The sequence below is a fragment of the Bison bison genome, unplaced genomic scaffold, assembly GCF_000754665.1.
Source record: "Bison bison bison isolate TAMUID 2011002044 unplaced genomic scaffold, Bison_UMD1.0 scf7180017864369, whole genome shotgun sequence".
Classification (NCBI taxonomy): domain Eukaryota; kingdom Metazoa; phylum Chordata; class Mammalia; order Artiodactyla; family Bovidae; genus Bison; species Bison bison.
The window spans coordinates 1,072,284-1,095,101 of NW_011494941.1; the positions used below are offsets into that span (position 1 = coordinate 1,072,284).

The 22,818-nt window shown below is 45.2% G+C and overlaps 1 non-coding gene across 1 annotated transcript; it reads right to left on the reverse strand.

The window, feature by feature from the left end:
* Positions 1 to 6,318: 6,318 nt before the first annotated feature.
* TRNAW-CCA lies at positions 6,319 to 6,391 on the reverse strand. Its single transcript has one exon. It is a non-coding gene; the product is annotated as a tRNA-Trp (tRNA).
* Positions 6,392 to 22,818: the final 16,427 nt, after the last annotated feature.

A 22,818-nucleotide genomic window follows, 5' to 3' on the forward strand; every position in this document is an offset into this window, starting at 1 on the left:
CTTGACCATTATAAGCACTTAATTTGTATATGATATTATAGTTGTTACCATGTATTGAAGTCTTGTTAAATTCCAGGCTCTATGTTAAACTCTTATTCATCCTCTAGCATTTTCACAATGACTCCAGTCATAGGATCCCTGCCTTTGAGCTAGGGAAACTGAGGTTCAAGTGGAAGGATAACTTACGCCCTGATTCTAGAGCGAGTAGGTGGCAGAGGCTGGATTCATGACAGGCAGTCACCACCCTTTTCATTCTGCTCTGAGGTTATCTCCCTCTGACTCCGGCTTATTCTTTAAGGAGCCCCCTTGGCTCCTTCCCAACTTCCTATCCTGATATCTCAAGGACATTTCCACATTAATCTTGGTTTCCGTTGCTATTTATGTCCTGTTACCTTTCCCAAGCTTTATCACAAGGGTTGATTAATCAGAAACTGTTTCTCAGAGGCTATGACCCTAAAGGAAATATATTACAGCCTCTGTAACCATTCCTGATCTCAGCTCATGAATGATAGGCTGTTTATCAGAGAGCAGAAGGCAGCCCATTGTTGGGATGTAAAGAAAAGGTGACCAGGTTAGAAGGCCTCATATAAGACATAGGTCTTTGGGACCTGCTGAGTAAGCTGATGTGCATATGGTTCTTGGTAAACAGGATACTTTCTTGGGCTCCAAAATCACTGTGGATGGTGATTTAAGCCACAAAACCAAGACACTTGCTCCTTGGAAGAAAAGTTAAAACAAAACTAGGCAGCATATTAAAAAACAGAGACATTACTTTGAGACAAAGGTCCATATAGTCAAAGCTATGGTTTTTCCAGTAGTCATGTATGGATGTGAGAGTTGTACCGTGAAGAAGGTTGAGTGCCAAAGAATTAATGCTTTCGAAATGGGGTGCTGTAGAAGACTCTTGAGAGTCCCTTGGAAAGCAAGGAGATCAAACCAGTCAATCCTAAAGAAATCAACCCTGAATAGTCACTGGAAGGACCAATGCTGAAGCTGAAACTCCAATCCTTTGGCCATTTGATGTGAAGAGCCAACATACTGGAAAAGACCCTGATGCTAGGAAAGATTGAGGGCAGAAGCAGAAGGGGATGACAGAGGATGAGATGGCTTCATCAACTCAATGCACATGAGTTTGAGCAAACTCTGGAAGATAGTGAAGGACAAAGAAGCCTGCCGTGCTTCAGTCCATGGGGTCACAAAAGTTTGACATGACTTAGTGACTGAACAACAACAACAAACAGGACGGTGTTGGCCCAAGCTGCTAACACTCAGCTCTGCCATGATGTGAAAGGGGTCTTCTAAGAGCAAAGATGCATAGCCACAGAGATGGTCATGCATTCCACTTAACAACCAGTAGAAATTAGAATGGTAGCAGCTACCTCTGATTGGAGGCTTCTCATGTGCTAAAGAGGAGGTATACACACCTCCTGGGTGTTAGTGCTTACCAGGCCCTGACTTGCCCTTGAAGCTCCAAGAATCCCAAACAACCCAGAGCCCCCCAGAGGCACCATGCTAATTCTTGCCTCTGTGCCTTTATCCATGCATTCCTTCATTCAACACTTATATCCTAACTATCTATTATGGGTCTTTGGTGGGGGGAATTGTGTCCCTTTCCCCAAAATCCACATCTTAAAGTCCTAACCTCCAATATCTCAGAATGTGACCTGATTTGGAAATAGGGTCATTGCAGATGTAATTAATTAAGAGGAAGTCATACTGGAATAGTGTGAATTGTGTCCTTATAAACAGGGACAATTTGCACGCATACACATGGGGGTAATACCACATGAAGATGAAGGCAGAGAGCAAGGGGATATGTCTACAAGATGAGAAACACCAAAGACTGCCAGCAAACCACCAGGAGATAGGAGAAAGACATGAATCAGATTCTTTCTCACAGCCCTCAGAAGGAACCAAGTCTGCAGACCCCTTGATCTCAGATCCCTAGCCTCCAGAAATATGAGAAAATACATTTCTGTTGCTTTAGTCACCCAGCCTATAACACCTTGCTACAGCAACCCTGACAAACTAATACAGCATCAGACATGAAGTTATGGGGATCAGCACTGAGCAACACAGATGAGGTCCCTGCCCACACTGAGTTTGCCTCTCAATAGAGAATACCCTAAGAATACAAAATTAAATACACTACAACTTCAGGTCATGATAAGTGATGTGAAGGAGACTAAAGCAGGATAATGGGATGGACAGTGAACAAGGTGCTCAGGGAAAATATCTGTGAGGAGGGGATATTTTGCATAGAGGCCTGAAAGAAGTAAGGGAGTAAGTCATGCAAAGCTGTGAAGATAGAATATTCCATGTTGGCCCCTTTGTCTGGATGGTGGTCCCCCTTGCCCTCTCTTAACCCTCCCAGCACCGGCTGACTCATTCTAGTCTCAGCTTAGATGCCACCTCTTCCAAAGAAACTTAGCTGACCCCCAAACTAAGCTAAATGCTGCCCTTCTATGGGGCTCCCAAACATCTAGAGTACATGTATCCCTCAACAACTTGTTTTATTTATTTATTTATTTATTTATTGTTAGTTTTGTGTCTTTCTACCTAGATTGTGCTTTCACAGAGGACAGGACCATGTCCTATTCATTTCTGTGTCCCCAGAGGTCAGCAAAGAATCTGATAAACAACAAGTGTGATAGGTTTGTTTATATATGGTTGGATGGATGGATGGATGGACTGATAGATGAATGGATAAAAGAAGTGAATGGAATTATGTTATTTATTCCTAACTACAACCTTGTGGGATAGTTATTATTGTACTTATGATACAGATGAGGAAATCTTGGTCTCACTGAGGAGGAATCTGGGTTATTCACACTATTCATACTGACCATGTTCTAGGGCACAATTCAACGGGCTTAAATTGTTGAAGGACTTAGATGAGCAAAGTCATCCACTGGACCCAAGTTCCTTGAAGGGTGCAGCCCTTTACAAATTACACTCTGACATTTCCATTTGTTCCTCCTAATAGCCTGAAAATATATAAACAGGATAACTGTCTTTATTTGACAGACAGGAAAATCCTGATTCAGGGAGGTGAATTGAATTGCCCAGGCTCTCACAGCTAGCAAGCAGAGTGAGGACTCCTGACTCCCTGTTTTCCCATTCGTTGGTGCTGCTGCCCCAACTCACTGACCCTCAGAACCATATCTTAGATGCTTAGAGCTAAGAGGACTTGGACTTCATCTAGGCCAGCCTCTTACAGATGAGGAAGGAGAGGCTCAGAGCTGGCAACCCCATGCCCACCGTCCTTCCTTCAGACTTACCCCATTTCACTTGCTCTAAGAAAGTACCAGAGGGATGCTACTCTGTTCAAAGACAACAGGAGACACCTGCCCTTTGTAACAAAATGAACAAAAAGCAAAACAAAGAAAGAGAAAAGGAAACCATCATCTAGACAGAACCCTAAAACTCATTTTTCCCGGAGAACGGCAAGCTCTTCTTCAGCACCCCTTTCCCTTTAAAATCATAAGATTTTCTGGAGGATTAAATCCGAGGAGGACAGAGTAATGACAAATCCACCAACCACAGCAGCCCCTCCATTAGCCCTTTAATGAGAAACATGTGAAGAATTGGTGCTTTTGAACTGTGGTGCTGGAGAAGACTCTTGAGAGTCCCTTGGACTGCAAGGAGATCCAACCAGTCCATCCTAAAGGAGATCAGTCCTGGGTGTTCATTGGAAGGATGGATATTGAAGCTGAAACTCCAATACTTTGGCCACCTGATGCGAAGAGCTGACTCATTGGAAAAGACCCTGATTCTGGGAAAGATTGAGGGCAGGAGGAGAAGGGGACAACAGAGGATGAGACGGCTGGGTGGCATCACTGACTCGATGGACGTGAGTTTGAGTGAACTCCGGGAGTTGGTGATGGACAGGAAGGCCTGGCATGCTGCGGTTCATGGGGTCACAAAGAGTTGGACATGACTGAGTGACTGAACTGAACTGAACTGAACTGTGGAGGCGGAGGGGCATGGCAGCATGGATAGGCAGGGTTCAAGGAGCTTCTCCCTCTTTGGTATGGATGGGGATGGCTGCATTTCTCCAGTGACCCAGCATTCCTAGTGGGAAATGGAGCAGAGCAGGAGCCCCACCACAGCCAGCAGTCTGCGGGGCAGCAAAGGTGACTATGACTTCACTCCCACCATCCACATGGCCCAGCAGCCCTCTGCTCTGTCCTGGATCTCTGTGCCCAGTTCAAGGTTATGGATTCAACCCAGAGAGGTCAAGGTCAGATCCAGGAGCTGCAGTCTGCCCCCATTCCATGAACAGGGAGAAAATCAGGCGTGCAACACTTTTTGGCATATAATATCTCAAATCTGGTCTAAAGTTGAAGGTTTTTATGCTCAAAGCCTGCTTCCACTCCTGTGTTCCAAAAACACGAGAAATATTCACCTCTCACTCAAGGAAAAAACCTCAGCCCCTTCCTTCTACCCTGGGACCATACCCACAGTCAAATGATGAGCAAGGCAGCTCACCCTACTTGAGAGCTGTCTCCCCAGCAGCACTGTCTCTCCATTCCTAGAGCACCTACCTCAAGTCTGACCTCATCACCTCTTCATGACCTTCTTATAGTAGCAGACCCTCCCTCCCCTGACAACCTACCCCACCTGTTGACATGCTCTTCCTGCACAATTAACCTGATCAGGTTAGTTCCCAGCTCCAAACACCAGGTTCCTTTCCTGTTTCCCTTGTTGTTGTTGTTCAGTCACTAAGTCATGTCTGACTCTTTGTGACCCCATGGACTGCAGCACACCAGGCTTCCTTGTTCTTCATTATCTCCTGGGGTTTGCTCAAACTCATGTCCATTGAGTCAATGACGCCATCCAAACATCTCATCCTCTGTTGCCCCCTTCTCCTTCTGCCCTCAATCTTTCCCAGCATCAAGGTCTTTTCCAAAAAGTCAGCTCTTCACATCAGGTGGACCAAGTATTTGGAGCTTCAGCATCAGTCCTTTCAATGAATATTCAAGGTTGATTTCCTTTAGGATTGACTGGTTTTATCTCCTTGCTGTCCAAGGGACTCTCAGCTGCTTATCTCTTACCACCCATTTTTCTCCCCAGCAGCTCTCAGCTGTGCCATGTATTATCTCTATTCACTTCCTCTTGTGACCCTTCTTCCAGAACAACTCCCTCCCCTCACCATCTCCCACCTCTTATTGCACTGCCCAAATGCTACTCAGTATTTGAGACCCAGCACAGGCATCTTCTCCTGAAGAGGCTTTGCCAGATCTCCTTCACACCAGCCCAGCCATCCAGCTGGGATAGGGGCCTTCACCTTGCACCCACAGCCCTGTCTTGCTACATCCACAGGGACAGCCACCTAATCCTGTCCCTTTCTTCTGACTCCTCCTCAAAGGTCAGGGCTCTGTTTTACTCATTTCCACATCCCAGATGCTGGTCAAATCTCTGAAAAAACATAAGAACTCCATAAATATCTAATGGGTGAATGAATGCATGGTTGGTGGAATTGATTTGAAGAGTCAGACAAAACTGAGTGACTGAACAACAACAAATGAGGGAAAGTAAAGAGTCTAGGAGAGTTCCAGGTATTGACACTTTTCGTAAGACTGGAAACACACAACAAATGAAGGTTTAGGGAGCAGATGGCTGCCCCATTGGGTAGAGATGTTCCATAGGCAGTTAGGTCTATGTACTTATATGGAGTTAAGAAAAGACTGTATCTGGATGAGGGATATCATTTGGGGAATCACTGCAGTAGGAAACTTGCTCAGAGAAGGATCTAGAGTGAGAAAAACAGGGGCAGGAACCCTGAGGAACTGTCATTAAAGCATGGGCAGAGGAAGATAGTTCCATGTAAATAACAGAGGCTCCTACTGCTGCTAAATCTCTTCAGTCGTGTCTGACTCTGCGAGACCCCATAGACGGCAGCCCACCAGGCTCCCTCATCCCTGGGATTCTCTAGGCAAGAACACTGGAGTGGGTTGCCATTTTTTTCTCCAATGCATGAAAGTGAAAAGTGAAAGTGAAGTCACTCAGTCATGTCCGACTCTTAGCGACCCCATGGACTGCAGCCTTCCAGGCTCCTCAGTCCATGGGATTTACCAGGCAAGAGTACTGAAGTGGGTTGCCAGTGCCTTCTCCGAAATAATAGAGGGGAGACATGGCCAAAGAGGTAGGAGCCGCTGCATCAGAATGTGATGCCACCCAAATCAAGGGATGAGAGCACTGCAAGGAGACCCATGTTTCCAAATGCAGCAGTCACTTCTTCTTTTATTTATTTACTTGGCTGTGCTGGGTCTTAGCTGTGGTATGGAAACTCTTAGTTGCAGCATGTAGGATCAGTTCCCCAACCAGGGATCGAACCAGGGCTCTCTGCATTTGGGGTGCAGAGTCTTAACCACTGGACCACCAAGGAAGTCTTCCAGCAGTCACTTCTTAAACAATGATCAAGGCCTTTATAATCTAGTCCTTGCCCAGATTTTCTACCTCATCCCCTCACACTGTAGATTTCAGCCCTTCTGCATATCTTAGGGTTCTCTCAATCTTCTGTGACATTCTACCTTCCCATTCATTTGTTCATTCATTTCCTCTCCTATAAGGTCCACACATTCCTGTGTGGTTCTGTACAACCCACTGGAAATTGTCATCATCAATCAAATGCCATCTTGAGCTTTTTCTCCTATAAAGCTTGCCTAACCTGTTAACCACTCCTTCCTCTAGCCCTCCACTTTTCTATCAACTTGGCTCTTACACTTCACCTGCAAGACTATATTTCTATTTCCATGCCTCTCTTCCCCATAAGATTGCCTTGTCTAGGGGTACAGGCTGTCTATTTATCTCTACAATGTCAAGAGCAGACACATGATGTGGCATGGTCAGCAGTTTATATGTTTTATTGAATGAAAAAGAGTGAACAAAAGACTTTGCACATCAACATCACTCAGAGAACAAATCAATGGTAGTGTAAAAATCAAAAGAGTTAATTGAGAATTTTCCTTCTCTGGGTTTTGATTAACTGAGGTTTCCCTGGGTTAATGCCTGGATTGATACTATACAGATTACATTCAGGTTTGCTCTGGCCTATATGAGCTCCTGAATGTAGTTGTAAATGAACTAATCTGGGTGGGAGGGATCACCTCTGTATGGTTATATAGAAACATCCGTTTGTGTTGAGACTGCCAAACTGGCTTTCCCTTAGCCCCACTGCACCAAGGGTGTCTCATAAATGTTAAATAATCATAATGACCATGCTCAAGGGGGTGTCAGTGGTCATAAAAGCTGGCTTTTATGGATGCTGGTCTGCATCTCCTGGTGGGTGGCTACAACTTACACAGGCCTGATGGCCAGAGGGCTCCATACAGGATGCATCTGAGAGACCTCTACGCTTGGGTGGCTTGGATCCAATCACAAGCTGGGACGCCCAACCATTGATTGATTGAGGAAGGCCACCCACACTGAGCCTTCTGGAATCCATTGGTGAGTCACGGGCCAAAGGATTATGTCTTCAATATGGGCCATCAGGCCTGATACCAAAGCATTTCCTGCTTACAGCTTAGGGGAGCTGTCATTAATGAGGGTGATGACCTGTGGGTCCAAGAAATAGCCAGATGAGAGGAAAACCCCAGTCTCATTTACACCTCATGGGACATGGCTTCCTAAGCTTTTCTGTTTGATTCTATATTCTCCAGCAAACCTCATTTTACACTCATCCTATCATTTATCCTTTGTTTTCATTCATTTCATGGACATTAATTGAGCACGTGGGCTAGACGTTAGAAGTACAGAGATGAATAAGACACAATTCCTACCCTTTTGGGTTCAGTTCAGTTCAGTTCAGTCACTCAGTGGTGTCTGACTCTTTGTGACCCCATGAATCGCAGCACGCCAGGCCTCCCTGTCCATCACCAACTCCCGGAGTTCACTCAAACTCACATCCATCGAGTCGGTGATGCCATCCAGACATCTCATCCTCTGTCGTCCCCTTCTCCTCCTGCCCCCAATCCCTCCCAGCATCAGGGTCTTTTCCAATGAGTCAACTCTTCGTATGAGGTGGCCAAAGTATTGGAGTTTCAGCTTCAACATCAGTCCTTCCAATGAACACCCAGGACTGATCTCCTTTAGAATGGACTGGTTGGATCTCCTTGCAGGCCAAGGGACTCTCAAGTCTTCTCCAGCACGACAGTTCAAAAGCTTTTTTGAACACAATTCTTCGGCGCTCAGCTTTCTTTAAGTCCAACTCTCACATCCATACATGACCACTGGAAAAGCCATAGCCTTGACTAGACGGACTTTTGTTGGCAAGGTAATATCTCTGCTTTTCAATATGCTGTCTAGGTTGGACATAACTTTCCTTCCAAGGAGTAAGCGTCTATTAATTTCATGGCTGCAATCATCATCTGCAGTGATTTTGGAGCCCCCCAAAAATAAAGTCTGACACTGTTTCCACTGTTTCCCCATCTATTTCCCATGACGTGATGGGACCAGATGCCGTGATCTTAGTTTTCTGAATGTTGTTAATTGTAGACAAATAAGAAACCATTCCCATGTAATGTGTTATGTATATATGGCCATTGCATGCATGAGTGCTCAGTCACTTAGTTTTGTCCAACTCTTTGTGACCCTATGGACTGTAGCCTACCAGGATTCTCTGTCCATGGAATTTTCCAAGCAAGAATACTGGAGTGGATTGCCTTTTCCTTCTCCAAGGGATCTTCCTGACCCAGGAATCAAACCCATGTCTCTTGCATCTCCAGCATCAGCAGGCAGATTCTTTGCCAGTGAACCACCTGGAAATTCCATATATGGCCATAGGGGTATGTACAAAGGGAAGAAAGGGGACACAGAGGTCATATTTGTACTGAGTTTTAAAGGATGAATAGGATTCCAACTGGCAAGGAAAAGGGAAGAAGAGAGGTGCTGGGTATCCAGAGGGGTGAGGAGGCATTTTAAACAACTAGATACATAGAGTGAGAGGAGTGCAAAGTAGGGATCAAGAGCAGGATCTCTGCCTCCATAATTTCAGGGGCACCACTCACATAAGAGTCTACAAAGTCATGCAGTGCATAACCTGGTGGTTATATGCCCCTTGTGGCCCTTTTTGGGAGACTTGGGTTCAGTTCCTGTCTCTGCTATTCACCAGCTGTATGACCTCGGGTGATGCTCTCGCTGTTCCTCATTCCTTTCAAGTCTGGAATAAAGAAACTGAACTAGATGATATCCAGATAATCTCTTCTCCCCAGAGTCCTCTATGAGTCCAGCCTGAGATGAAATGTCAAAGGAGTTAAAGCTTGTTGTTTTGCGACTGAATTAGGTATTGTCCTCAGAAATAAAACCCTAATCTTCCCCCAAACTCTTGATTTATGTACATTTTTTAACATAACGTTGGTTAAACAGTGATGTATAGAATGTGAGCACTAAAACAGAATTTAAAGATCATTTAACCCAAGTGGTTCATTTTTGAGAAGATGAGACTGAGACCTAGAGACAGTATACGATCCACCCAAAGGCATATAGTAAGTTAGGTCAAGATCAGAACTCTATCAGACTCTTTGTCCTAAGCCAAGCAGTTACCAAGTTTGACACTGACTAATTCTATAACATTGCAACCTCCTTGGCTTGTTTCATGTTTATTCAAAAAAAAAAAAAAAAAGGAACCATCATCCTACTGAGAAGCATAATGCTGCTAATGAAGGCTGCCTGCAGATCCACTCGCATGCCTCCTGGACACCCTATTCCCACTCTGCTGGCTTCCACACAGCAGAGCATCCAGCTGACCAAACCTGCAAATCTAGGACCATAGCACACCTCCACCTGATATTTCTTTGAAATATAAAAAACTCCAAACCCTTTTCCTCATAATTAAATTAAATCTAGGTATATATACAAGTCACTTTTGATGTGGCCAAAAGCACCAGACATCCAAGTGAGAAACTCAAGTGTGACTCTTGCTCCTCCTCCTCCTCTCTCCCATTCCCTCCTCCCAGTTCCAAAACATATCCTTGTCTCCAACTCCACTGACCTACTTCAGAGCTATACCCTTTCTTACCAGAGCTATTACAGAAGTCACCTGAGTAGTGTCCCTCCCTCCCATCCATCTCCCTCCTCCTGCCACCATGATGGTTTTGACTCTGCCCTGCTCAAGGGCAAACCAGGGGCACTTCCACATCTATCAGTAAAACCCAGTCTTGAGCCTGGCATCTTACATGGTTTTGGTCTTCCCCCACCCACCCGCCATTGTTTATCTCTGCCTCTGTACTCCATAAGTATGCATAATTATTATTTATGATTCTACAGGTAAGTTGGAGCTTCCCAGGTGGCTCAGTGGTAAAGGCTCCACCTGCCAATACAGGAGGCACAGGAGAGGCCAGTTCAGTCCCTGGGTCGGGAAGATCCCCTGGAGGAGGAAATGGCAACCCACTCCAATATTCTTGCCTGGGAAATCCCATGGACAGAGGAGCCTGATGGGCTACAGTTCATGGGATCACAAAGAGTCAGACACGACTTAGTGACTGAATACACATGCACACGTGCATGCCTTGGGCACAGGTATGCTGTGCTATCTCAGGTCTCCACATCTTTACTCAGCTGTTTTCTTTGCCTGGAATGCTTTCCCATCCTCAAATCCATCTCCCTTGTACATCCATCCTATACAAGTCTGCTTGGGGATACCACGGCAAAATTCCATTTTTGTGTAAACAACAAAAATGTATTTTCTCAGAGTTCTGGATGCTAGAATCCATGACCAAGATGTCAGCAAACTCAGCTTCTGCTAAGAGCTCTCTTTCTGGCTTACAGACAGCTGCCTTCTCTCTGTGTGTTCACACGAGCTTTGCTTTGTGTGTGCACACCGAGAGATAGCTCTCTACTGTCTCTTCTCCTTATAAAAAGCCCAACCCTTATGACCTCCTTTAATTGCCTCCCTAAAAGCCCTATCTCTAAATACAACCACACATTGAGGGTTAGAGTCTCAACATATGAATTTGAAGGGCACAATTTAGTCCATAACACCTCCATTATAGCGCTCATCTCTATGTATTACAGTGTTTTATTTTCATGTCTTTCTCCTCCATTGGCTTCTGAGTTCTTGAGGAAAACTAGAAGTCTGTGAATCCTCATGTCAGTGAAGACTGGTCCAGGTTTTGTGAAGCCCAAGGCTTATAAAATGTGATGGGCCCGCACTAAGGGATTAAAACTTGGGTCCTGAGTGACTTGAGGAATGGCCCATGCAAGTGAAGAGCTCTGGAGCTTCAGTTTCATAGTCTCACAGTTTTACTGTCTCTGGACTCACAATAAAAAGCTTCATTGGGTCCTACAAATACCACTGGGCTGGGGCGCATTCAAACTTCTCACCTGATTTTGGACAGATAATTTCATTATCCACACCTCAGTGTTTATGCATGTGTAAAATGAACCTACAATAGCTGCCATGAGGTTGTTTTGAAGATACAATTAAATAACCTGAAAATACATTAAATATTTGTTTACTTGCTCATTGTCTGCTTCCAACTACAATGTCAGCTCCATTAGGAAAAGAGACTCTGCCTTGGTCGTGGCTGAATCTCTTCCATGATGGCGCCTGGAAATGGTTGGATGCTTCATAAATATTTGTTGAGTGAAAGAATGTAGTGCCTTGTAGGACCTGAAAGAATGGTGCTTGGTATCCATTGTTAAGTTCTGCCAGTTGTAACTATCACTACTATTAATGAATCTTTAGTTCTATGAATAAGGAAGAGACAGAAAATACTAACATCAGAAGACATAAAAATCACTGTAAACTAGACTCTGGAGAGCATTATCATTCCAAATCTCTTATTCTCCTAAATGTTTTGAAACTTAGAATAAGAAAATATTCGGAAGGAAGAAGGAAAGTTGAGAGAGGGAAGGAGAGAAGGAGGAGAGGAGGCAGAGAAGAAAAGAAAAAGAGATAGACAAAACAAAACAAAAGAACATTGAAAACTGTCCAGCAATGGAGAGAGGCAAAAAGGAAAGCCCCAGAAATTTGACATCATTTCTTCCAGGACCAAGACAGCTTATTTATTATTCATTGTTCATCAGCTCCCCTTGTGCTCTCCAGGGAGGAGGGAGTGTGGCTGGGTGCAGAATGCTCTCTCATCAGCCTTCAAAACGGGCAGACAACCTCAAGTAATGTCAGGCCCCAGTCTCTTCCATCTTGGAGCTGAAAAGCTAGTCTTCCAATTTAGCTCTGAACTCCTCACCCCAATCAATTAAGAGAAATCTCATCAAAAACCCCAAATAAGTTTGGTTGGCCTGACCTAGCTAAAGAGGCATGGTTCCTCCTGGAAGAATCTATCATGTTTAAATGGCTCACCCTGATGGTTAGGAATTCAGGGAGAGAGGCTGTAAGCCACACAAAAGAGCTGAGAGGGACCTCCACACTTACAGAGGGCCCCCTTCATGACAGATGGGGAAACTGAGGTTCCAAGACAGCCAGCGACTTTGTCAAGGTTACAGAACTTTTTATTACTATTGTTAAAAGGAATCCCTGAGACAGATCTGGCTTCCTACACAGTCCATTTAATTCTCACACTTGACTGTGTCAGTAACTCTGACTCGTGGTTCAAGGTTCAAGGCTCTTATGAGCCTGACCTCAGCTTCACAGACCTTGTTTCCGCTTCTCATTTTGCTTCCTATGTGCTATGGGAACTTGGACAAGTGACAGCACCTTTCTGGGCCTCAATCTTATCCTTCGTAATTTGTCTCACACATGTGCTGTCAAGATTAAGTAAGACAGCATGTTTTAAAAGCTGGTACTTTTTGTGCTTAATAAGTGCTGATTTCCCACCTTCTCCCTTCCTCCTTCTGGCTTCCCTGGTGGTTCAGACAGTAAAGAATCTGCCTACAATGCAGGAGACTCGAGTTCAATCCCTAGATCAGGAAGATTCCCTGGAGAAGGGAGAGGCTACCCAACCCAGTATTCTTGCCTGGAGAATTCATGGTCAGAGGAACCTGGTGGGCTACAGTCCATGGGGTCACAGAGTAGGACACTAACTGAGCAACTAACATTTTCACTTTCCAATCTTCTCCCTTTCTCCCCCAGCCCTCCTTCTTTCCCTTTCCCTTCACTCCTCTTTTCTTCCTTTGTTCTTCACATAACAAATGATGAATGCGAAGAAGTAGAACACAGGGTCCTCGCTCAAAGGAAGTTCATCTCCAATCAGGCTTCTGTTTTCACTTCTGTAGCACGTAAAGGTGGGAATACACAGATGTCCTTCCCTGTCCTCAAGGAGCTTATAGAAAACCAGAGCTACATACAAGGGAGAGAAAACCCCACAGGAAGCATGAGATATTTTCAAGCACTCAAAAAATTTTACACATAGAAGGGGAGAAATTACCAAGTTAGGGTACAGTGATAAGGTATCAGAGGGGGAAACCCAAGAGGTACTGAAGTTCTCTTTGTCTGATTCAGAAAGAAAAAAAAAAAAAAAAAACTGGTAAAGGGAACTAGAAGTTCACCCATCGGGGCAACTATTTCTGGGCACCAGAGAATCTAAGTCCTCTGGGTCCTGTGACTAATGAACCTGGTGGGAAAAAATATCTAAAATTACATGAAACTGAAACAAGAGAAAGAAAATGAAAGGAGAAGAGGAAAGAAGAAGGAAGAAAGGAAGGAAACTACCACTGGTTTTCACTTAGCAGTACTAAGTCCCAGACCAGATTCCTTTATACATTCATTCTATGAGTGAAAAAAAGAAAGGAGGAAAGGGGACAGGGGCAGTGAGAAAGGGTGGAAGGAAGAAGGAAGGGTGGGAAGAAACCTTGGAGATGGATACGCTCTTCTTTTTAAACAAGAGGAAACTAAAGTCAAGAGAAAATGCCTCGCCCACAGCAACACAGTCATAAAACGCAGAACTACTATTGAACACCAGCTATGTGTAACTGCAAAGCTCGGGCTCCCTCAGGACATCCCAGTCCCCCGATCAGAGTCCACATTATCCCTCAAATTATAGCATCAGTGGTAAGGTATGGTCTAAAGAGCCAGGATGTCATGGGAAGAGGAATAAAAAGCACAGAGAAAAGGGCCCTTTCAGGTTCTCAGGGAATCCCACCATTTCTGTGATTATCTCTACAACATGAATTTCTCCTTGGGCTACTGACAAAGTTAACCCTGGGCATGTCACATAATCTCTCTGCTGCCTTATCTGTAAAATGGGTTCAAAACATCATCATCATTTGATGAAAGAGACTGGATTAGCTGAAATCTTGAGTACCGGTCCAGGTTGAAGTTTTTAGATGCTACTCACATCACAGAATTCCACACCTAAAAAAAGTGTAAAAATCCATGCCCGAGAAATGGCTAGACTCTTGGCAGAGATTTCCACTTGGCCCATTGGTCTGTTCTCTTCTTTTGCATAATGACAGAATTTTTATCTAGTCACAAGACTACCCAGGTAAAGTGATTTCTTGGCCTTACTTAAAGGTAAGGGTGGCCATATGATCAAATTATAGGTAGTGGAATATGAAAAAAAGTGATATGTGCAAATTCTTCCCTGAAAAAGAAATGGTAAGCTCTCCCTAATTCCTCTTTTCCTCTTCCTGTTGGATGAAACGCACATTTGATGGCAGGAACTGCCATCCTGGATCATAGGATGGAAGGCGCGTGATGAGGACCATAAGGCAGCACAATGGGAAGAACTTGGGTTCTTCTATCATTCGATACGGAATCTAGAACGGTGGTACTGATGAATTAATTTGCAGGGCAGCAGTGAAGAAACATAGAGAACAAACCTATGGACATGGTCGTGGGGGAGGGGGAGGGGAGGAGGGAGAGGGTGAGATGTATGTGTATGGGGAGAGTAACAAGGAAACTTACAATACTATATACAAAATAGATAGCCAATGGGAATTTGCTGTATGTCTCAGAGAACTCAAACAGGGGCTCTGTGACAATCTATAAGGGTGGGATGGGGTGGGAGATGGGAGGGAGGTTTGAGAGGGAGGAGATATGGGTGCACCTATGGCTGATTCTTGTTGCTGTATGACAGGTGGAATACCACAAAATTCTGTAAAGCAATTATCCTTCAATTAAAAAATAAATAAAGTGAGAAAAAAAGAAGCCATCATTCTATCCCTTGATAATCTACCTGAACTTCATATGTGAGAGGGAAATAAATTCCTATCTTATTTATGCTGCTGGCCTCTAGCAAATACATCCCTTTTACGAAAAAATAAAATCACAGATTGTCCAATTTGGGAAACATACTGCATGGAAAGTGAGATGGGAAACATTTTAGACACGTTCATGGTATTGTCACAGTCATAAATACAAAGTCAAATGGAGCCAATGAAACTTCATGTCTATGCATGGAAATAGAGGGTCCCCCAGATAATCCAAATTATATTTATATTGAATAGAAAGAGGGCTGGATAACCATTTCCATGTATACACAAAATTGTAGAAGTTGTCACAAGACTTTTTAAATTACCCTCACCCCCTACCCTGAGCCTAGAGGCCAGAAGACCCAGTTAGAATGAAAATTATATAATCCATTTATTTTTAAACCAAATTCCACTATGACTGCAGGGTAATAGTGGGAGAAGTCTGTCCAGGGAAGATGAGACAGGATGAGGTGAGGTCAACAGATCTCCAGGAACCTGCCTCTACTGCATCTTCATCTCTCTTATCTACTTTATATATCGAGGTTCCCCAAAAAAGTTCAAATGATTCTGTGCTCAAGCCTGAGTAAGTCCAACTTCCTGGTAATAGAGGAAAGAACTAGCACCCAGAAAGGGGAATTGACTTGCCTACAGTCACACAGTGATGGAGAGGACAAGTTCCCAGGCCTAGGAATCAGCCTCTTTCACTGAACCAGACCTATCTATTGATCAGGATAGACACAACTGCTAGCCCGGGGACATCCCTCTCTAACCACAGAGACAGAGTTTCCCTTTTGTTTGTGATTTTTAAGTGACTCTCTCATTCGCATGGGTGCTTCAGCCAGAAGGGAAAGAACCTTTGACCACAGCAGGTGCTCACAGCCTGAGAACAAGCCAGTGAATTCCTATACTGGCCCCAGGATGTCACATCCTGTCCAGCCTGCTCAGCTGTCCAAGAGAGGGATGGATCTCTCCTGGTCAGAATGGGTCTTGAGAGCAGAGCAAAGGAAGGCATCACATTTCCTGTAGCATTATGACCACAACCAAAGATGTCTTCTTCCCAGAAGGGAGGATCAGGTGGGTGCCAGGAACAGGTCCCCAAATCCCTGAGCACCAGTATTGGTCAATCAGATTAATATTAAAAGTGATTGAGGGGACTTCTCTGGTGATCCAGGGGTGCAGATTCAATCCCTGGTGGGAGCTAAGACCTCACATGCATCTTGGCAAAAAAAACCCCCACACAAAACATGAAATAGAAGCAATACTGTTACAAATTCAATAAAGACTTTTAACATGGGATGGGGGGAGAAGTGACTGGAAATTCCCTGGTGGTCCAGTGGTTAGGATTTGACGCTTTCACTGCTATGGCCTAGGTTCAATTCCTGGTCAGAGAATCAGAGAATTAAGATCCTATACGGTGTGCAGCACAACAACAACAACATTAAAAGTGATTATTCATTGGAATGATCCAGAAGTTCCCACTTCCCAAAGGCTTTTACATACATTATCTCAGTTGGCGGTTCTTACAGTGCTAGAGGGGAAGTGGGTCAGAACACTGGACACTGGAGGCCCATCAGGGTCTCACTAGAATGTGAATTCCCCCAGGGAAGGGGATTAGGTTGATTTTTGTCCACTCTTTCCCTAGTGTTCCAATACTACACTTGAACTGATGCCCACTGTTTGCTTCATAAGTGAAGAAACAGCCTCTGCCAATCTTCCCAACTTCCTCTCTCTTCAACACCCCCTAATAAGACACAATCCACTCAGCCTTCCAGTCAGTGAACCACAGGCAGGTCCCCAAGCTGAGGCAGCTCTCTCTCCAGCCTGCAGGGTTTATGCATGCTCTTTCCTCAGCCTGAAATGGCCTCTGCCAACTCTTCCTCTACTGGACCTTTCTATCTCAGTCGACATTCAGGGCTGCTGTGTTCAGATAAGCGAGTTGTTCATCAGGCAAGAGTGATCTGGAAACTAACACAATATTATAAAGTGACTACATTCCAAGATAAAATTAAAATTAAATTAAATGTAAAAAATAAAAGAGTGATCAGCCCAGGAGGCAACTGGGGACACAAACATCTGCCTGGGCTCTGCTTATCACGCTGTGCCACAGGTTAGGGGCTGCATTTACCCAGTAAAAGGGGAAACTTAAAATTATCACACAGATTCCATAAGGCTAGAGTCCTATTGATAGCAGGTCTTCCAGGGCTCCTTTGGCCATACCCCAGAGCAGCATAGAATCCACAGTCTCTGGCCTTGCTCATTTCCCCACAGAAGCCATGAGGTCTTCCACTGCAGCAGCTGTCTTGTTACAAGTTGTCTCAACCGTTACAAAAATGCCAGGCCCACAGGAGCACTTCTAGAAATGTGAATGAATAATGATGGGCCTAGAGAGGTGAATTGCCTTTTCCAGGGTGACATGGTCAGCCATTAGCAGAGCTGACTCAAGCCCCCCAGACCTCCTGGGGTCTGGTCTAGAGCTTCCTTCCACAGTAGAAACCCTCCTTCCAAACACTGCTTCTGGAAGCCAAGCCCTCAGAGATAGATATCTTATTTAGCAGTGAAGACAAGCCAGATGAGCCTAATTAATTTTGAACCCTTGCATGCAGCCTGTTCACTCAGTCAGTGAGGGTTACTCATGAACAGAAATATTTGAGAAGACTCATTTTTCCACCCCCAATTCATAATTCTGTCTACCTGTCACTCTTCACCCAGATTTAAGAGGTGCTAGTGAACTTCAAGTAGGCCCCGTGCCTCCAGCACCACTGTCCTGACCAGGCTTTGCCCCTTGATGCTTATCCTGCAAACATAAACCAAAGGGGCTTGACCAAGTGGCTTCTGCAAAGGGTCGTGGAGCTAAAAGCATCTCACATGCTGGTATTTTGCGTATAATGTGATCCAGACCCCCTGATAACAAAGCTGTGCAAGAAAAAGTGAGGAGGAATGCAGAAAATCACCATGTTGGCAGCTGGAAGAACTGGGTCACCATCCTGTTAGGATAATATTAATAACCCCTCATTGGAAAGTGAGATTTGATTAAAGCCACTTTGCCTGCCGAGGACAACATTCCCAAGGCAGAGCTGTCTGGAAGATTTGAAAGGTGAGCAAGAGACAAGGGGCTTTGACTGCTTCTCTATGCAAGAAGGGGGCTGTGCTAGGAGTAGAGAACCCAGGAATGGTCTCACACTTTGGACTTTGGGTATAATGTGATCCAGACCACTGCCTACTCCACCGCTTTATTGCTCTGTGACCTTGGGCAAGTCACTGACTGTTTCTGAAACTTGGTTTCCTTATATGAATAAGGAAGATAAAAATATATACGTTGAAAGGGGTTTTTTGGGTCACACCCTCCTTTCTTTATCTGCTTATCATTTAGAGCCTGGGCTCCTGGCTTAGACTTTCCATGTGACCCTGGGCAAGTTACTTCTCTCAGTCTCAGTTTTCTTTCTTGTAAAATACTGTCTACCTCACAGAGTTGCCCCAAGGGCTAAAAGAAAGGAATGTATATAATATACTCATTTAGTAACTGCTAAACAAGTGTGACTGCAGCCATGAAATTAAAAGACGCTTACTCCTTGGAAGGAAAGTTATGACCAACCTAGATAGCATATTCAAAAGCAGAGACATTACTTTGCCAACAAAGGTCCATCTAGTCAAGGCTATGGTTTTTCCAGTGGTCATGTATGGATGTGAGAGTGGGACTGTGAAGAAAGCTGAGCACCGAAGAATTGATGCTTTTGAACTGTGGTGTTGGAGAAGACTCTTGAGAGTCCCTTGGACTGCAAGGAGATCCAATCAGTCCATCCTAAAGGAGATCAGCCCTGGGATTTCTTTGGAAGGAATGATGCTACAGCTAAAACTCCAGTATTTTGGCCACCTCATGCAAAGAGTTGACTCATTGGAAAGGACTCTGATGCTGGGAGGGATTGGGGGCAGGAGGAGAAGGGGATGACAGAGGATGAGATGGCTGGATGGCATCACTGACTTGATGGACATGAGTTGAGTGAACTCCGGGAGTTGATGATGGACAGGGAGGCCTGGCGTGCTGCGATTCATGGGGTCGCAAAGAGTTGGACACAACTGAGCGACTGAACTGAACTGAACTGAAACAAGTGTGAATAACTCTTACAGTATGTCTGACTACTAAGTTACTAATAAAAACAAACCATAGATTAGTTCAGTGGTAAAGAATCCACCTGCCAATGCAAGACATGTGGGTTTGATCTCTGGGTTGAGAAGATTTCCCTGGAGGAGATGGCAACCCACCCCAGTATTCTTGCCTGGGAAATGCCATGAATAGAGGAGCCTGGCGGGCTACAGTCTGTAGTGTCACAAAGAGTCAGACACGACTGAGCGACTAAACAACAATGACCCAGGGTTTCAGCTCCAGTTTGGGCACTCCTGTTTCCTGATCTTAAATAATTAAATACCGTCTCTGGTCCTCCATTTATTCCCTCGGTAAAATGAAGGGATGGGGCCTCCCTAAGGGCTTTCCTTCATTACATTCTGTGGGTACCCGAATCTCTGCCCCTTTGAACTCTTCGAGGTCTGAAATGTCCATTGTCTGCCTGTGGAACTCCTTGCTCATCAAGTAGGGCCAGGTTAAACAGACTTCCTCTGAGCATACTTCCGTGACAGGCACAGAAAAAAGCAAACAATCAAAGTAAGTCACGGTACTTTCCCTGCTTTTATTTTTTTCTCATGTTTAAATAGTGACTTTATTATTATCTCCATTAATTCTGTGCCACAACCTATCATACCCCACTGTACACGGTGGCACTGAGATACAGCAATAAGTATCTTGCTCTTCATAACACATTTAGTTATGGTAAAGGCAGGTCTAGTCCCAAACCCTCTTAACTCCTACTATTACTATTTCTACTGTGTCATACTGACAACATCCCAGATTACTCTCTAGTATGAAAGGATCGGGAAAGTCGTATTGTCCAGTGTTGTTTGAAGGGAAGATGAAAATCATCTTTTTCCTGCTTTTAACAGTCACCTGGATTCAGCACTTCCGGCTTACTCCTTCTCTCTTTTTCTCCCACTCAGCAAACCCAGTAGCCCTGGAGGACATGGCTCCAGCAGAATAGATAGCACTTGGGCTTTAAAGGCAGATCCGGGCCAAACCAAATTCTGTCCCAACCACCTATCTAATGATATTGGTAAGTCACTTCAACTCTCTTAAGACCCAACTGCCATATCTGAAAAATAGGAGATTAATGTTGACATTACAGGCTGTCAGAATTCAGTGCAGGGACCACCAAGAGCTGGGACCTGAGAACGAGAGAGAGTCACTGGAACGAACTGGAAGTTGCCTTTCTCTTTAGAAACATCCCCAGGGTGTGGTACAAGGGAAGCAGGAAATAAAGTATTGGTGGATGGCACTCTGTGTATAGAGCTGCTTGGAAGTCCAAATCGGCTAGCCACCAGGCCTCCCGATAGATAAACTGCCGCCACAAAGAGTTAATGTTCAACTGCCCTTCTGACCCTGCGTCCTTCAAAAGGAGTACTGGCAGGAAGCCCTGGGCTGCCCCCACTGGGCCCGTGCCTGCCCACCCGAAGAAGCTGGCGGAGAAGGGTGCCGGCCAAACAAAAACCTTCAACTGTGATGTCATCGCAAACTCTCTCCCAGATAAATGCCCAGCTACCAAAGTGTCTGCGTTGCATGCCAAAACGTCCAGCTGGGCAGAAAACAAGGAATCAGGTCCCAGGCGGCCCGTGCAGTCCCGTCCCGGGCGTCTGTCTCCCTGACAAGTGACCCTGGGATCACAAGAGACCAGCGGCCCAAGAAGCACCCTGGCTGACTCTTCTCTAGGCCTCCCTCTCTGCCCCGGACGACAAGCCCCGCCCCGGTTCGCAGGGCAACCAATCAGCGCTTCCTTCTTTCCCAGACCCTGAAGGGACCGCCCCGATGCGCTGCGGCAGGAAGAAAGCCCCGGATCAAAACAGACTGAAAAGTGAGTTCCGAGATAATGCACAAAACTGGCCAATCGGGCTGCAGAAGTAACGTTGCAAGAAACCGCATCTGACTTCTTTCAAGATGTTAGAAGATATTCCACCTGTGAAAACGGCGGCAGAAGTACTGAGGAAGGAAGAGGAGAATCGGAGAGTCATTGCACTTAGGAAAAAGAAAATAAGACGGCTGACATTTGAAAGAGTCCTAACTCCAAACGCAGCAGTTGACCGCCCCCCCCGTGCCCCCCCCCCCACACACGCAGGGAATTAATAATTCATGGATCGTATCACCCATCCTTATGCCGTCCCTTCTCTCCTTCCGCAACTTCAAGTCCAGACTCCATCATTTTAATGACTCGGCCTCAGTTCCCTTGCACTCTCACGCATCAGTGTGAGCACCTGCCAAGCCAGTTAAATGCAATTTTCACGTGCGACAACCCGGCGCACATCGCCTGGCTGACTCCTCTCAACAAATTCCAGAAACCAAGCCGAAGTCCTAATACACTTCCCGAGTGGATTCCATCCCACTTCTTTAAACGACCATTCGACGTCTCTCTCTTGTCATCCCCAACACCTCCTCCCCCACCCTTCCTCACAGCTGCTAATCTTGCTTCGGTTTTATTGAGGAAATAGACTCCATCCCAGCAGAGCTTCCTCCAGCCACCACCCGCTCCCCGCCAGCCCATATGGATATCCACGCTTGCCCTTCGCGCTTCCTCTCTGCCCCCGCGACAAGGCTGCCTTGTCCTCTGCCTTGCCCTTTCAAGGGCCTCACCTCTTTGGGTACTCCGTGCCCACTTCTTTCATTGCCCCAAACCACGTTCTGGCACCCTCACTTTTCCTTCCTGTCGAAATCATTTTCCTCCGCGCACAAACATTCTGCATTTTTCTCTCATCTTTAGAAACAAGAGCAAACCCAAATCAAGCGTCTCTTTAGGTTCAATATTTTCCTCTGGCTACCTACCCATTTCTGAGTATCCTTTACAGTACAGCTTACCAAGGACAGTCTGTGCCAGCGGTTTTCAAACTGGTTTGGTTTACATACCCACAAAAGAATTTTGAAAAATATGTACTCTAACACATATTTCAAACTGACATCTAAAATTGTTCAGTTCAGTTCAGTTGCTCAGTCGTGTCCGACTCTGCGACCCCATGAATCACAGCACGCCAGGCCTCCCTGTCCATCACCAACTCCCAGAGTTCACTCAGACTCACGTCCATCGAGTCAGTGATGCCATCCAGCCATCTCATCCTCTGTCGTCCCTTTCTCCTCTTGCCCCCAATCCCTCCCAGCATCAGAGTCTTTTCCAATGAGTCAGCTCTTCGCATGAGGTGGCCGAAGTACTGCAGTTTCAGCTGTAGCATCATTCCTTCCAAAGAACACCCAGGACTAATCTCCTTTAGAATGGACTGCTTAGATCTCCTTGCAGTCCAAGGGACTCTCAAGAGTCTTCTCCAACACCACAGTTCAAAAGCATCAATTCTTCAGCGCTCAGCTTTCTTCACAGTTCAGCTCTCACATCCATACATGACTACTGGAAAAACCATAGCCTTGACTAGACGGACTTTTGTTGGCAAAATAATGTCTCTGCTTTTGAATATGCTGTCTAGGTTGGTCATAACTTTCCTTCCAAAGAGTAAGCATCTTTTAATTTCATGGCTGCAATCACCATCTGCAGTGATTTTGGAGCCCAGAAAAATAAAGTCTGACACTGTTTCCACTGTTTCTCCATCTATCTGCCATGAAGTGATGGGACTGGATGCCATGATCTT